Source organism: Polyodon spathula, chromosome 19, assembly GCF_017654505.1.
Source record: "Polyodon spathula isolate WHYD16114869_AA chromosome 19, ASM1765450v1, whole genome shotgun sequence".
Lineage (NCBI taxonomy): Eukaryota > Metazoa > Chordata > Actinopteri > Acipenseriformes > Polyodontidae > Polyodon > Polyodon spathula.
The window spans coordinates 6,161,778-6,173,895 of NC_054552.1; the positions used below are offsets into that span (position 1 = coordinate 6,161,778).

General features: G+C 37.1%; 1 protein-coding gene across 1 annotated transcript in view; it reads left to right on the forward strand.

Moving 5' to 3' along the window:
• Positions 1-4,645: 4,645 nt before the first annotated feature.
• The window catches only part of LOC121295000 (inositol 1,4,5-triphosphate receptor associated 1-like), a 31,424-nt gene continuing 23,951 nt past the window's right edge, over positions 4,646-12,118 (forward strand). The window contains exons 1-2 of the mRNA XM_041219264.1: positions 4,646-4,699; positions 11,674-11,754. The gene's annotated coding sequence lies outside the window, so the exon portion shown is untranslated. The remainder of the gene's footprint in view (positions 4,700-11,673; positions 11,755-12,118) is intronic.

The following is a 12,118-nucleotide window of genomic DNA, read 5'->3' on the forward strand; positions in this document are numbered from 1 at the left end:
AAAGACGATTTTCAAACGATTCTGCAACAGATAAAATCACAAGAAGACAGCAGCATGTTTCAGACAGAGCCTGAAGCGATGGTAAGGTGGTAATCTACTGCATCCTCCTGGATGGTCAAAACCCTGCACCCTGGCTATTGTAACCAAGCTGCTGTCATTCCAAAAATTTTTATAATAGGTTGCTATTAGGAATTTTCAGTATGCCTTGTTTGCACTTTGCTACAGTATCTGATCTGGTCTTTCCTGCATCAGGAAACCACTGAGGAATACATTTCAATGCAGCACACAACTGTGTTGTTTCATGTTGTTGACTTTTCAGGCAAATCACATGAAGCACCAGATTGATGCCTTCATTACCTCATGTCAAGGACTGGATGTGCCAGATGACACGGCCCATCTTGTCATTATACAGAAAGAGGTGAGCCCCTGCATAGGGCAGTGATAAGACTCTCAACACTGGGAGCACAGAATCAAGGCCCTGCTTCAGACTGCATCTTTATACCCAATCCAGATCCCTAAAAGAATATTGATGGCTCTGTAAAATACTGCGTTTATGCCTTTCTACCATGTCAAGCTAGTTCTGGTGGGAATAACTGCAAATTCACTCTTTTGTACACTATTACTTCGCAAGCTCTGTGCTGTGACTGAAAGTCAGTTACCTGTCACAGTAACATCTGTGAGAATTATCATGCCTTTATTTAAAAAAAAAAAAATGGGTGCATAACCTGTTTCATTTATACCCCAAGGAGCTACAAAAGAAGCTGAGACAAATCATGTTGAACAATATACATCAGCTTGATGGTCTATTTACACTGAAAGAGGACTGGAATAAAGCTTTGGAAAAATTAGAAAGAGTCTACCTCCAGTGTCAACAGCAACATCTCAACACGAAACACCATCTAGCAAATGTGTATGTGAGTTTTACTTGAAGTAATTAAGAACCAACTCCATCCGTTTGTAACTGTAAATAACACACTACATACAGTAGTGACAGAGTAACATATAAATGTGTTCTTAATTAAAAAAATAATCTACATTAATTTATACATTAAAAAATGTCAGTACATGCACGTATTTCACAATTCATCAATTACAATGAAATGCTGACATCTTTAGCAACATTAAAATGAAAACTATATCCAAAGTGTCAGCCTTGGAGGGTTTGTAATGGTAGAATTGCATGTTTCCATGGTACCATAGTTTTAAATGCTTTGCCATATTTTTTACCATGCTATACCATAATTCACTGTGCTTTACTGGAGTTGTCTCTGCTTTATCATGCTTTCAATGTGCTTTACTGCACTTGGACATGCTTAAACTGTAATTTCCTTTCAGGATAAGAGAGCTGGAGCTCCAGAAAGTGCTGAGGGACAAGGCTGAAGAAAGAGTCTCAGAACAGGATCATAGGGCAGCAGAAGTTGAAAAAGGAGCTAAAGAGGCGAAGAAGACGGCAGCTGTCTCCTGGTGGAGAGCAGTGAAAGTGGAGGAGGAGAAGGTTAAAGCCAGAGAAGAGGCAGCTAGGCTGAAGAAGTTGCTCTTGGAAACCGAAGGAAGACTGTTGCAAGCCCAAAGAACAATCGAGGAGATGGAAAGCAAGATGACAGTGGAGGTTAAAGACAGAGAAGAGGCAGCTAGGATCAAGAAAAGGCTCTTGGAAACTGAAGGAAGACTGTTGCAAGCCCAAAGAACAATCAAGGAAATGGAAAGCAAGATGACAGTGGAGGAGGAGAAGGTTAAAGACAGAGAAGAGGCAGCTAGGCTGAAGAAGAGGCTCTTGGAAACCGAAGGAAGACTGTTGCAAGCCCAAAGAACAATCGAGGAGATGAAAAGCAAGTCAGCCCGTTTAGAAGAGATGGTATTGGAATCACAGAAGAGGACCCTAATAGCTGAAACAAGGACCAGAGTGGCAGAAGACAAAATGGCTGCCACCTTGAACATCACTGAGAACAAAGTTAAGGCTGTTGACCAAAGACTAGCTGAGTTACAAGAGGAGAGAATTAAAGGTATCCAAGCTGGGGAACAGAAAGTTATGCAAGCTTTAATGGAAGCAGACAGGTTCAAAATGGAAGTCAGCCAGTTAAATGAATCATCTTCAAACTTGCTGATGAAATCTGCTAAGGAAATGGAGGCAATGAAGAACAGTGTGTCTCGAGCAGCAGAATTGGTCAGCTTGACAGAAAAGAGACTGGCTATTGCTAAGGAGCGGATAGATACGGCAGAGAAAAGGATACAGGTTACTATAGAGAGAGCTGAGAGTGCAGCTATGCATCTCCATTCTGTGGAAAAAGGAACAGCAACAAATGAGGTATTTATTTGAAGGTATCAACCATAAAATGAGTTAAAAATGTTGTGCTTGTATATTAATCACACCATATACCTTGGCTTGTATTTAAAAAAAAAATACACTTACAATCAATTCATTTATTAACCTATACTAAGCTGTTAAATGTAGTGTTTATGGTTTTTATTGACACTGTCTTCCTAGTTAAACCCATATATTGTCCCCAGGCCACTATACAGCAGTTTTAAAGTTTAGTATCTTATTTTATTATATTTTTTTAAGTCACTATAAGGAAAGCAACTTTAATCTAACAGTTAACCCTAGTCTAGTTCCAAAGTAAAGATGGATCCTATACACACAACCCTCCAATTAGTATGTTCTTGCTCTCAGACAGAGATATATTGTACAATGTAATGTTTCTAGCTGTATATTCCGTGGAACCAGAGAATGCCAGCTAAACTGTGGAGAACTTTGTTTATTGCTTTTAAAAAAATGAATGTGTTTGTTTTACTAGTTAACCCTTCCAATACAATGCAGGGTTAAAGCACCAGGGTTAGTTAATCTGACAGAGCTTGTGATCCAACATGTCTAAAAATAGCAGAATATTGTTTATGTAGGATTTCTTAGCAAAAAAACAAACAAAACAAAAAAGGTTATTTTAGTGAGCATTTCTTTCCATTATTGAATGTTTACCTTCTGTGTAAAGGTTGTATGGTTTTCATTTAACTGAATCACAAGATTGAAATTTCCAACTCCATAAATAGGAGCTAACACAAATATTTCTGTAGTCTACAGATTTGGGATCATCTATGGCTTTATGTAACCGCAGTTCTACATGCTTTAAGACAAGTGATCCAGAGAAAGAAGAGAAGATGCCCACTGTTTGCCAAGCTCCTCCAGTTATCAGTGGTAAATTACAATGATGTGTAACAGTGCTATTAAGGTGCAAAATGGCCATCCCACTGTTTCCTGATGTTTCTAAATGTCATGTTTAGGCTGTGGCTTCCTGCCAATACCATTCTTTCAATACCAGTTCCAGTAAGAGCTGAGTTATAGATGCTGTATTTATATCAGGCAAATGTCTTTTTATAAACTTAAGAAATTACTTCAAATGAACTGACATGAAAACTAAACAAAGATCTTGTTATCTAAGGGAAAAGCATAGATCATTAACAGCTTCTTAAAACAGCAGCTTTTTTAAAGGCATTCATAAACAGTACATAGAATGCACAACTTCCTAGTTTATATAAGGAACTGCATTTTAAAAACCCAGAGTGATGCAACATTTGTTAGCCTATACTAGGCTTTTACATTTAGTGTTCATAGATGTCAAACTAAAGCACACTGCTTGAAAACTAAGAAAATGTTCTTTGGTTATTCCTGAGATTAACTGTTGATTTAGCCTTTTAGCATTTTTATTGTATTACATTTTTAATGTGAGGCTGTTTTGATTGAAAAGCATTAGATTACAGCTCCTCGCTAGAGCTTCGCCTTACTCAATAAGATAATTAGCAAGCTGCGCTAAAATCAAATAGTTTATATTGGAGTGTATTTATTATTCATTATGATGTCATTGAACATTGATTTCTGGCAGTTTTTTCTAACACCATGCCTAGATTAAGCTTGCTTCCTGCTACATTGTAAAAAGGAAGTTCATATAACACATTCATATTAATAATAATGAAGGTGACCTAAATATTGTATATATCCCTATTCAGATGTCAGCCCTATATTAAACAGGCCTGAATGTATTTTGGAGGATGTAGCAAGAGCGTTTACCAGTCTCTCTTAAATTGTATCTATGGCTTACCAAGAAACAGACTATTTTCATCACATTCTTGAAATGGGAAGAATGTTTAAATGTACGAGGTATGGGTCTGTTTGTTTCGCACCTAGTCAACCCGTCATTGTTACAGAAACATTCCTGCCTTCCCAAAAAGACAGGTAAATGACAATAAACAGGGGCTACAAGAACACCTCCCATCTGTATAACACACCTCTGCCACCTTAAAACTGTGTTATATGAGCGAGTGCCTCAAGCAGCCATCCTTTGATAGTTAACATTGAAATGTTTTTATTTGTATTAATGAGACCCAGACCATGTGTTGCTAGGCCTTCATGCAAATGGTTACCTGGTTTTTGTTGCCCTTAGTTGTGGAAAAGAGACAACCACAGATTATCATATCTTGCTTAAACCTGTGTGGAAGGTTTATTCTGCCTATAAGATTGCTCCTGTCTCTCTGTGTCATTCTGTCGAGGAGCCTGGTGCTTGTGTTTTTTGATAAGCAGTTTTAGTTTGCATGAACCCTGGAACATGCAAATGAGCTATTTTTGTATTTTTCGGTTTCAATATAAATAGGCAAACTCAGCTTACTAGGAGAAGAGAATTCAGAAGAGACTGGGAGAAGAACAAGTAAGGTAAGAGAAAAAGATAGCTTGTTTAAATGTTTGTTTATAATAAAAAGCTTCTGGTGAGTTCCAAGCCAGGTCTTGAACATAGCTTTCTTTACTGTGACCAGGTCGTTAATCACTGAGCTACAGTACTCATGCAGCCAGATTCATTGCAGTTCCTTTAATAAGTTAAACTTTTCAGATATGCAAAGTTAAAAAGGCAGAAGACAAAAAGATCCTTTTTCAGTTCACACTGACTTAGATGCTCTAATAATACGTAATATGGTAAAGCCATGGTAATAGCACATCAAAGTGTTGGAAAGCATTGTGAAAGCATAGTAAGGAATAAACAGACAAGCAAGGTAAAGCACTCAGAAATATTATAGACCAGGTAAACTCGCTGCATGGAAAAATTGTGTTAAACTACAAAATGACTGCAAAGCAAACTTTTAGAAAGGTCACTGTGATCGAGTTTTATGACGAGCATTCTGAGCAGTCACTGGAAGGATTGGGTGCTGCCTTGCTGATCAGTACAGTGTGACATAAATTGGAGTTACATAATTGATAATTGATATGACAGATGTGTTTATTAGTAGGTGAGTGTTGATTAAGCTTCACTTTTTTACTTGATTTGCTACAATACAGACTATTTTATTTTCATTATAAAGTCAACACCCTATGAAGATTCTGTAAGTCTAACAAACAGCTGCTATAGTATACAACAGTATTTTTATTTAGGTGAAGTTAGTGGCCTTTTGTTTGGATTTTTCTCTTCAGAATAAAAGAAAGGTAATGGCAACAGAATGGAAATTTTAAAATAAATCTGAATTCCTATCAGCATTAAACTGTAGAGAGTATTAAGTGGTTTCAGTTCACTTTTCAGGATGATGCATGATTACATACTTAAGCCTTCTACATTCTTCCTTGCAGGGTTTATTTTCATTAGTTGAGGGGATAATATTTATAATGACTATATCTGTCTCATTCATCAGTGACATTGAATAAATAGCAGATCTGTTGGAGAGCTCAAAAATAGCACAGTCACTTATAAGCTGTTTAACATACCAAGCAAGCCATTTACCTGCATTGTTGGTATTTATAATAAGGAGGGTGGAACTAAAAATAGATGCTTAAAAGGTTTGTCTTAAGTGAAAATATCATAACAATGTATACATTATATATATAAATATATATATATATACACACACACACACACACACACACAATTCCTTTTCACGCAACCTCTTTCTGATGCAGACTGCATGTTCAGCATGACTGTTGACTTAATGGCTAGCAGGTTTTAAGGGAAGGAGTTTCTGTTGCCGCAGTTAAAACTACTTTTGGGGGAATGTAATCATTACAAAGAAAGATTAACTATATAGGGAAGACTGTGCAGTAGAATACAGAATCATATTTTGTCATAAAACTAAACATGATGCTTGGAAACTGTAGCTTTAAATAGAAAGTCAAATCTTTAAATAAGCAACATATTAAGAGCGTTACCAGAACATTTCCCATGAGTTGCACTTAACCCAATCTTGCAAAGAACATGCACATTTGGATGAAAGTTTAACTCTGTGTCTCTTTTATTCTATGGTTATTAACTGACTGATTTAGCTGCACTACTGTACTTTACAAGGCTTACAAGAGACCTGTACAGATACATCATCGATGGTCTTTTTGAATGTATTTTATTAAGAATAGCATGAGCTTTCTTTTTAGGGTAGACTGATCACAAATGTAACTTTACCATTCAACTGAACAGTTTGATGAATATATGATTTATGATAACCACAAGGAAGGTTGTCTACAGTAGACTGCGCTGCCTACGGATATTCCCCTGAGCAAGCAGAGACGTTTTTGTGATTAGTGTTGTCACTCAGCTCCCTTCGACTGGAGCAAAAAGTTCCTTCTCTCCGCTGTTTCTAAGGCGAGCTAGTTCCCTTGCTCTAATCATTTGAAACAGAAGTGGAGAATTCTGAGGTGCTGGTCATTTTAGTGGAAACAGTCATGCTTGTGTTTAGAATTTTGAGCTGCTAGAGAAAGCCTCAGCACAGCCAATAGAGCCAGATGAAGCATTGACCTTAAATGGTAAAAGCTCCTGGGAGTGAAAGGGAGGCTGGCTTCAGAAAAAGACAAGGAATTGCTCAACTTTAGGTAAGAAATCTCAGAATCTGGGAATAGCTGTTTGTTGTAATCTGCTGTTAAGATTCAAGACAATCTGCAAAAGGTACGGTAAAACTCTGCTCTGTTGTGACTTACATAGGACTGGGAACTTGTTTCCTATTAATATAGTAATGTGTTTTCTCCTAGAACCATTGGTGAGATGTGTTTGTTGGATGAGAAACAGTTTTTTTTATCGTGTTCGGATGAAAATGGTGCTGGATTTTAATTTGTAATGGAAATGTGGAAATGATGCAGTGCTAGTTTCTGTACACTACCATGCTCCAGCAGTAATATGCCAAGACAATGTAAGCAAGGTGGTAATATATGGGATTTTAAAGCAGATCTGACGACTGAATGCAGAATGCAGCAATGTTTCTTTTGGACTTACCAGTATTAGGACGCAAAAATGAATAATAGACATCATATATACCTCTACCTATCAATCTGTCTATCTATCTATCTATCTATCTATCTATCTATCTATCTATCTATTATATATCTATTTATATATTTAGGTATTTAAAAAGGTAGAATAATTGATTACAAATCAATTATCAGGACATTTCGGACTCTTAAGTCCTTCATCGGCTGAATACATTGTCCAAAATGTCCTGATAATTGATTTGTAATCAATTATTCTACCTTTTTAAGTACCTAATATATCCTTTTCTTTTTTCTTTTTTCTTATTGATCATTTTGGTACACAGCAGTCTTTCTTTTTCTAAAACTTATATATATGTGTGTGTGTAAATATATATATACACACACACACATATATGCAGTAATAAAATCTTTGCAACTGGAATGTTGACATACCCAGGATTGTGTGGGAGATGTCTTTCTCTCATGCAATGTGATGCGACATTCAAGCAGAAGGATCAACATGTTGCCAGTTTCAAAGTAATTATTTCAAAGTAATTATACACAACAAAATGTTTAGCAGGGAGCTGTTTCTTTGTTTTGCATATAAAGTTTCTAAAAACTTTCACATGGTAAAGTTCTCTAGCACAATTAAATGTTTCAGGCCAAATAACATTTGACCGTAAGACCTCAAAGCGAGAAATCTGTCTTTTCCAAGTTTGTTTTCATTAGATAATGGAGTCAGGCATGCTATACAGCATACATGTACTGTACTTCTAAATACAGTAGACGAGGACACTAAAGTGTTCCTTGTGGACTGTATAATAAACTAAATGTTAGAACAGGTAGTCACATATAAATAGAAGAATTTATAGGCTTCCCTTTCCAAAATAAATCAGTAGTGGGTACATACAGTATGAAACTTTGTTGACTGTCCCTTATAAAAGTTTCCCTTAGTAAAAACTTACCAAAGTCTAATAAAGCATTGTGAAATCATGGTAAAGCGTAGGTAAACATTGTAAAGTCCAGCAAGGTATGGTAATGCATATAAAAAAAACAGCAAACCAGGGTAAATTATGGTAAATGCATTGTATAACTGTTTTACTGCAGGTAAAACTGCAAAATACCATGGTAAACTTTTATAAGGGTTTTTACACAAACTTATAAAAAGTGTTAAGTAAACTGTTAAAAGATTTGTATGTCGGGCACAGATACTGAGCTATATGCAAGGTTTATTAATAGGATTTGGCATAAAACAAAGCACTAATGCTGAATCAGGTAACACATTAGCATGGCTACCAGTGTGCTGTGTAACCCCTGTTGATACACAAGAACAAAATGATCTAAAGTTTCTCCCAGATTTCACATTTGAAAGACATAGAAGGATGCGTGTTTGTGAGCCAGCGTGTGGGCTCACTTACAAATGTGATGAGTCTCCTGGTGCTTGTCAGTGGGGTCGCTGTCAGTGTTCAAGAATTCAGGGGTTTTCATGGGAACTGTGAACCTTGACTGCTAAGCCCAGTCTCTAGATCCTTCCCTTCAAGCACAGCATGCATGACTGATGGCTAATGAGTGGGAGCGGGCAGGTTATTAAGATGTTTCTTGCTGTTTCCATTTGACAGGTATGAGATAGTGAACCTCTATATTTTATATGCAAGATTCACTAAGTTCTTGCTGTAGGCTAATATTCAGTCGTTTTTTAAATGTGATACTGTAGTTTCCAGCCAACTAACTGACGACGCCCTTAAAGTAATGTTGATATCTTCAGTTGTAAAAGTGTTCACAGGTTTCTAAAGCTCTTCCCAAGTTTATGCTTGCTATTTATTGTTCTTCACTGTGTTTTTTTGGTTTACCATTTATTATACCATGCTTTACTACACTTTGCTTTCACCATAGTATGCTAAAAAAAACAACTTGTATTGACACTGGAGTCAAAGTCCAGTCAGTTGTTGCAGTGACTTGCAGAAGGTTTTTCTTACCATATACAGTAAACCCTTATACAAATGTGGGGTAGTCTTAACATATAGAGAGAGCGATTGAGCCCCACAGCGGTTCCATTAAAATAAGTGATCGTAAATCTGGTGCATCTGTAGTTTTATAAGCCTCTCTGTCCAGCCATATCATTTAGGTATCCTGTCATCAAACTGACTCTCTGAATGTTTCTTTCCTAATAAGTTTCAGAGTAGCCCCGGAGCTGTGTTTAAAATAGCCCTCAATGACAAATGGAACATGAGAAATTACAAATGCTGTGTTTTCTTAAGATCCTGCACTGGGCTTTCCCAGCTTGTCAGGAAAAATATGAGTTGTCATGGAAACCCACTGATTGCCCAGCCAGTCTCAATGAAGCAAAGTTATACCAACAAATTAACTCCCTCCGCTACTACCCCTACCCCTCAAAAACAAATCTGCAGCCCTGGACTGGTGCCTTGCAAATGAGGATATTTTACTTGGTCAAACGTAGTAGACTGAAGACTTTTACATTATGTATATTTAATTCAGTACTTTCCTTTCACAATAATATATTGCTTCACATTCACTCGTAATTACCCTACCCTCCAAATAATATATAGACAGCATTATGACACACAGATGTGTGTGTGTGTGTGCGTGTGCGTGTGCGTGTGTGTGTGCGTGTGTGTGTGTCACCCATTTCATTTCCAATCAATTTAAATCAAGTCTACCAATATTTCTACTATTTCAGTCCCAAATTTCAGTTTCAGTTTTAATTTCAGTAAGTTTCAGTTCAGTTTAACTTTTCTTATGCATTGCCATAAATAATCAGTAAAGTTATGAAAAGCTCTCACAGTTGAGAAAGTTGATAAAGATCAAGTTTGATGCTGGTTGTGTATATGGGTTTGATCTGAGGACCTATTCTGTTGCAAGGCAAGGAAATCAATCCCACCATCCAAAAATAACTGAGAATACATAGAGTTTGTTTCTAGTTTTGTACTCTATAGCCACCAGATGCTTTCTCTCTCTCCATCGATATAGCAACTGCATCCACAATGGACAGCTTGCATCTCTAAGAACCTTGCCTTACAGTCTTGCAGCACAGTAGCATACTATAATAAGTAATGGATTGGAAATGACAGGGAGTTCTTGGTCAACTGAGGCTAGCTAAAGATAACCAGGTCTGGGACGTGGGAAGGGTCTGAAGGAGCTGGCAGCTGGGTGAGTCAAGTCAATACAGAGCACCTCTTTATCAGGCTCTCTGTAATCAGACTGCCACTTTATATTGTATGAGCTCTGTGGCTTAGCTCCTATTTTTTTGTTTGTTCGCAGCAAGTATTTAGGATATAATAGGAGCCTGGTGTTGAATCCCATTTTAACAGCTTACCCAATTAGTCATTTGCTAGGCATAAACATGGCAAGACCAGAAGCAGCATGTGGCAATTACTGTAATGGTATTTAAATATGTATATTCTGTCAAAAAGAATGACAGTCTTGCATTTAAGATGCGGAGATCAGCAGTTACCCAACATTGCTAAAGTCTGTTTTTTCATAACGAAGCATGGATATTTAAAGATACCAAATGAAAATCTGTGACCAGTCCAAAACCTCAAGACTGCACAACAGAAAAGTAGCTTTCAACAGTGTAACAATCCCTATTATGGTAGGATTAGAAAAAAGTGCTGATTCCCAAAGAAAACCGTTCATGTGTTGTCTTTTTTCAATAGATCAAGTCGGCTGTGAGGAATATTACACAGCTCAATCACTGGTCTATAAAAATAAGGTTGGATGCCTTGCTGTGCAGAAAATAATTTTGAACATCCTTTGTAAGAACCAGCTGTACAACTGTGGAAAGAAAATATTTATTTTTGTTTGACATTCAACAAAAAATATATTTTTGTATGTTATTTTTTGATGGCAACCATACCAGGTTCAATACTAAGTAAATACTGTATTTCAGTAGCTATTGTTGGCTTTTACATCCATGCCCATGTTTCACTAGACTTGCTTTCATAATTTGTTTGTTTGTAAGTTTAAAAATAAGCTTCTGCATTCCTTATAAGGAAGACGGCACTTGGCAAAGTCTTTTTTTAAAAACCTCAGTGAAATCGACCCGAAATGAATAGAAACCAAATACAGTGAATTGATTTCAGATATGAATGTCAGTTTATTTGCAAGCTACTGCACAGTGGATGGCATACATGTTGTATTTTATCAGCAGGCTTACCTTAAACCAGTTACATTGAGTCTGAACACAATGTCCCGGTTTTATACAGGAGGCTTAGGGAAGGACACTGTGCAGCTTTGTCACAGGGTTTTATATAAAGGTTATTGGATTGTTTGTGTATTGCAGATAAGCTTGAACATCCTATTGCAGCTGGATAAGTCAGGTCAATACAGTGCCTAAAACAGCTGTTCCCCATCATCTTCCCACCACAGCACGACAGCAGAACAGTTTTGAAGCATTCCCCTTTGGTCTGTCTACACTGTACCCCACAAATCCCATTTATGTTTTCTTTATTTAGGCACAAAGCAACATAACTAAGAAGAAAGGCTGCGTAGTCCAGATTCCGAGAGAAGAAAATCAAGGAAATATACAGATTCAGGTCAGTATTGAATGTCTGTGCCATTTGGTGGATGAAGACATTTGACCAGTTAATGGATTTACCAAGGAAAAGGAGAGCCTTGAAGCTTCATAGAGGCCCTGTCATGCAGTAGCATGTGCTCAATGGGACCTCCATTTGTTTTCACTATGGCTTACAACCTTGGGATGACATTACCCACAGGAGGACTCAGAATAGCTCACACTTCACAAGAAAAAAAGAATTTGACAGCTTTTCTTTGTTAGCTTTTTTGGAACACCTGGATAAATCCTGCTACTCAAGTGATGTTGTGACAAAGCTCACTGTGATCTAAGGTGTAACCCTCCTATCCTCTTGCCCTTACTGTTACAACAGCCAGGATTCATTG